We start from the raw sequence: 5,454 nt of genomic DNA, 5'->3' as shown, positions 1-5,454 counted from the left end.
TGGACCCCATAAAAGAGCACAAAGGTTAAAAAGATACTACAAAGAAAATTGTGTTTTTGGTGTTTTTAACAATAGGATCTGGCTGCAGACAGCAAGATGGCGCCAGAGCACCATTAGCCGAAAGTCCTCGTCCTCGATCGAAGTTTTAATAACGTTCACGCTCTTCCCTTTGAAAACAACAGAACCGGGTTAGGGTTTTTAAGGGTTAGAAATCTTCTAGTATACATACGCAAATTTAGCTTCCGGCTACGGTTGCGACATTTGCACTTCTGGCTAATGATGAGTTTAATATCGTTTTTGGGCGCCATCTTCTTGCCTGCAAACAGATCACTCCTGTTTTTAACTCTTATTTTGTGTTTGGGTTAAAATTGACCCATCACAATTGAAAATGGGTCAATTTTGACCCAATCGCAAATAAGTTCTTATGGTTTAATTCTCATGATGGTGGACCTTTTGGAGTGTTTGTTGTGAATCAGGAACTAATGAAAAAATGTAGTACACTACATTCCGCTAGTGAGAGAGCATGTTAACAAAAGGATGATGGGAAGCGGGGCAGGGCTTACTCCAACAGTCTCATCCACAACTGAGAGGCAAATTCCTAATGAACTAATGTTCTAGAAAGCGACAGGATTTTTTGATTAAACTGGGACTTTCAGAACTGTTTCTTCTCTGGAACAAACTTGGATAAATGAGAGTCAGCATAGACGTCTCTCAGCGAGAGCATAAATCTATCAGATGCTTATTTTCCAGTTGGACTGTCTTTGTTGGTGTTATTATGGACTGTTGCTGTCAGTAATCCTGTGCAGCAAGAAATTTGTGGATGCAGGAACGATTATTAACTGCTCCCATTGTAGCTCCCCTTCCTGTTCACGGATTAACCAATCTGGATTAGTAATTATGCGTGCGCCAGGTTTTAGGGTTTGTTTGCCACTCTCTCACATTGCAGTCTGGCACTTTTTTTGCCCCCACTCGCTTTCAGAGGAGACGGCAGGGCCGTTCTTGGTGCTCTAAATGTGGCGTAAGCATAACACTCCAGAATGATGCTAAGTCAGATTTCACATCACACCTGACTCATATACTGTCTGGCAATTTCCCCAAATCCCTGATTTTTGCTAAGTGAGAAAGGAGACAAAATAGAATATTGAAAATATTGAATATCTAACTCCCAAGAACAAATGCACCATGAATTACCGGGAAGTCGATGATGCTCCAGACTGTTGCAGCTTGTTTGAAAATTAATCTGGACAGCATGATGTGAGCTACAAACAAGACTCCCATTCTTTAAGAACAGAAACTGGACCAGAAGACAAAAAAAAAAAAAAAATCAATGTGAAGTAGATGAGGAGCCAAGAAACCAAAACAAATTTCTCTGTTTATCATCAGTAACAAACAGTGCATTGTGGTGCCTCTAACGCTCATCTGCAACAAAAAACTGGAATCAAATTATGCATAAATTAAAATAAAAACATACAATTTTGTGTTTTCAAATGTCACTAAGCACTATTTAGTTCAATCACATTCCATCTTATTTTCTACTAAAATGCAACCACTTAGAGTAATTAATCCTCATAGATATCACTTGGGTTTTTACACAGATTCAGCAAAAAGATAATGGAGTCATTACTGAGTGCATTGTTTTACGCTTTGGGTTTGCTTCTGGCGCCACTGAGCAGCTGTCCAAATGTGAGAGCCACTTCAGTCGTCTTGTTCAGACCCATTCTAATGAAAAATCTTTTTTTTTTTTTTTTAACATGTTCTTGTGGCATTTTGCTGGGGAAGAATGTAAGAAAATTAATCAAAATCGCATTTTTGAGTATTTCTTTATTTCATTAATTGTGAATCAGGAGCAGACAAAAAATGCAGTTTGAAAAAGATCGTCTTTGTGATGTAGAAAGTACACAAGCTTCCTGCTCCACCCCCTTCTGATGCATCCACTTGTAGACAAATAGATCCATGTACGTCTTTGTTTTCTGCATCTGACCTGGTATCTGTCTCAAAACTGTACGGCTGGATAGCACCAATATAGCTCGGAAATTTTGCTGTAACAATGATGTCAGGTGGAGGGTGTGAGGGACTGTAAGCCAGCGGGAGACCCTGTAAACAGAGAGCTCTCAGTAATCGTTAAAAAAAGGGGGGGGCGGGGTTGCACCGTTTCTACACGAGGACCTACCTGCAGACACTAACAGCCAAACCGGAAGTCTTAGACTGGAACCGCGAGTCCCCCTGTATCGCTCGAAAACACCTTTATCCTAAAAAAGTTTTTATTTTATTTTATTTTGGCAAAAAGGGTAAAATCATAGTTAAAATTCCACTGGGGACAAATAAATCAAAAGAAGATGTCTTCAAAGTTAAATTTGTTTAAAGATTGTCACAAGTCTATGTTGTCGTGTTGCATAAAGTGCATTTGGACAAAATAGCATTTCAGTGCTGCTGCCTGTGTTTTTCATCCCGTCTCAAAACAAAAACTTTACAAAATTTCAAAGTAAAAGTTTTAAGCACTAGAGTCTAAGGTCAGACTTAACATTGCAAATGCTATTTGTTTGTCAAGGGGAACTTTTATAATAATATTGCCTATTAATTTGTTTTCAATGCTTCAGGGTTAATCGGAATTCCCAGGATGAAATGTTTCAGAAATAAAAACTGATCTTTGCTTTTGTAAAGTTCAAGGAAATGTTGTGGAGCAGCACATTTAAGGTTGCAAAGTTAGTTTTTGAAGTTTTTTTGAAAAAAAAAAATCTTCTATGGTTTTAATTACATTGTTGACTGGCAAAATTTACACTCATAGTTCTTTAAAAGAGCATAAAGCCCCGCCTGAACTTTCTATTTGCTTTTATAAAAGTCAAATTTTAATGACTAAGATCAGCAAACATATTTGTTGAGCAAAGGAAGCCAGGGTATAAACAAAAAGTCATTTTTTAAATTTTAATTTGTAATAAATAATAAAAATAAATACAAGAACCCAACTGGCTGCTTCTTAAATTTTAAACAATGTTAAGAAATGTTGACTTTTGGCTGATTAATGTTATTTCACAGAAAATTAAGTTTTCAAAAAAATAATAAAGCAGCACATTTGGTGGTAAATTAAAGGGTTTTAGAAGTAAAAACTTCAGATCGGCTATTATGACTCTCAACAGCGCAGCACTTGCTTTTCCAGTCAAAAAAACAAAAGCAATGCATGATGGAGTGCAGGCCTCACTGGACTCAGTTAAAGTCAGAGTCCATGACTCAACAGAACCAAATGGACTGGACCTAACATGCATTTGTGATGGAGCTGATAAAAGACAAGTTCCAAAAGGCCATCAGAACATGATATCTATAACTGCTGGCCACATATTCAGAAAAAAGAAATGCGTACCGATACATCTGGACTAAAATTAAGAGTATTTCATTAAAGTAAAAAAGCATCAGAGCAACAGTCAAACACAGCGGGGTTGGTACTGTAATGACAGGGAGCTGCTTGCATCCTGAGGATCTAAACGACGTCTTATAACTTAGTGAACCTGGAATGCTGAAGCAAATGTTTGCCATCAGTTAATGACTCAAGTTCCAGGGCATTGAGGTCATAAGGCACAATAAAACCTTTAACCGGCCCACCTCCAAGAAAAAAGCAGAAACGAAAGTTTTGGATGTCCAGGGGTCTGCAACCTGAGGCTGCGGAGCCACATGCAGCTTTTTTATCCCTTATCAAATATAAACACGACAACCAGTGTTGTCGTTTTGATTGTAAAAGGAAGAAAAGGATGAAAAGGCACCAAAGGCATAATGAAAGAAAATGTTGTTTGACTTGCTTTCCTGCTTTTTGAATTCTAGTAAATCTGCAGCAGAAGGAGGATCTGTTTTGACACAAGGTGTATTTTATTTTGACAGGAGCTTGTTCTTGCTGCTATCAGAAATAAAAAAAGTCAAAATTGTTGAATATAGAAAAAATATAACACTTTTGTAATGTGATTATTGTGAATATTTCAAAGCCACACTTGATAAGATATTGGGTGAATGACCACAAAAACATAAATTAAGTATATTTTTCAAAATGTCTCAGTGTTCTGGTGAAAACTGGTCAAAGTGGCTCTTTTGGTGCTAAAGGTTGCAGATCCCTGGTTTTGTCAAAGTCGAAACTTCGCCATTACTTTTTTGGCAAAAACTTATGAAGTCATAAAAAAACACTCTTATGAAGACAGAGTAATACTCTGTGCACAACTTTGCAATTACATCTAAAAACAATATTTAGCTTGTTTAACATTTCTGTTTTGCCAATTTATTCCTGATTTTCAGTCTCAAGTTGTCAACAGTTCACATTTACACTTTGTGAAATCAGTGTTTTGAAAATACCTATGAACGTATTTTTGACAGTAGTCTCACAGGAAAAAAAATGTTTGTAAAAACAAAAAAAAAATCATTATCAAGACAAAGAAAAGTCACATTCAAAATTAAGAAAATCTGTATCCAATACAAAATAAAATTGTATTCAAAACAAATAAATTGTATTTTCAAAACAAAAACAATTATATTCTAAAGATAGTATAGTCATAATAAAAACAAGAAAAGTTGTATTCAAAACTAAGAAAAGTCGTATTTAAAACTAAGAATAACTGTCCTCAAAATGAAGAAAAATATAATTCAGAAAAAAATAAAAATTTGGTTTAAAGCAAAGAAAAGTTCAACTTAAAACGCAGAAAATTTATATTAAAAACAAAGAAAAGTCATATTCAAAACAAAGAAAAACTGTTCTCAAAATGAAGGAAAACTGTATAATTCAGAAAAAAAGAAAAATTTGGTTTAAAACAAAGAAAAGTCCAACTTAAAACACAGAAAAAATGTATTTAAAATAAAGAAAAGTAAATTTCCAAACAACAAAGAAAACCCAAAATCTAAATAAAGAAAAGTCACATTCAAAATTAAGTAAAAGCCAAAATAAAACACAGAAAAAGGCAAAATTAAAACAAAGAAATGTATGAAAAAATGTTTTCAACATAAAGAAAAGTTGAGTTTAAAATAAGGAAAAGTTGTATTCATTAGAAGCATGTCAATCATAAAACACAAAGTTGTACACCAAGTATTACTTTGTACAAAACTTTGTCTTTAAACATACGTTTCTTTATGACATTTACAGTAATTGCAAACACCCTGGTGCATTTTTATTTCTTTTGCAAACAAACTTAACCCTATTTTTTTCAGCTATCAATGGGCTAGACCAGTTTGTCAGCTTTTAACTTTTCAACCATTTCATAAATTTCTGGGTTTTTTATTTGTTTAATTATGTATTTCTCCATCCGTCTTATTTATTGTTTCTGCCTTTTGTTTGCTTTGTCCCTTTAACATCACGCCATCATTCTTTATTTTTGTGGTGGATTAGCTCTGGTAAGATCACTCTTCAGTTCTCATTATGTTTTCTCATTTGTCTGTACACCAATGTTCCCTCTAAGCTGCGCACGTGCGCAATTGCGCACTGCTCCC

At 35.0% G+C, this 5,454-nt stretch overlaps 1 protein-coding gene across 1 annotated transcript in view; it reads left to right on the top strand.

Moving 5' to 3' along the window:
* adgrl3.1 (adhesion G protein-coupled receptor L3.1) overlaps nt 1-5,454 on the top strand; it is a gene marked incomplete in the record, with an annotated part of 186,114 nt that overhangs the window by 147,767 nt on the left and 32,893 nt on the right.

Source organism: Oryzias melastigma, linkage group LG1 (assembly GCF_002922805.2).
Source record: "Oryzias melastigma strain HK-1 linkage group LG1, ASM292280v2, whole genome shotgun sequence".
Lineage (NCBI taxonomy): Eukaryota > Metazoa > Chordata > Actinopteri > Beloniformes > Adrianichthyidae > Oryzias > Oryzias melastigma.
This window is presented reverse-complemented; position numbering and strand designations above follow the sequence as displayed.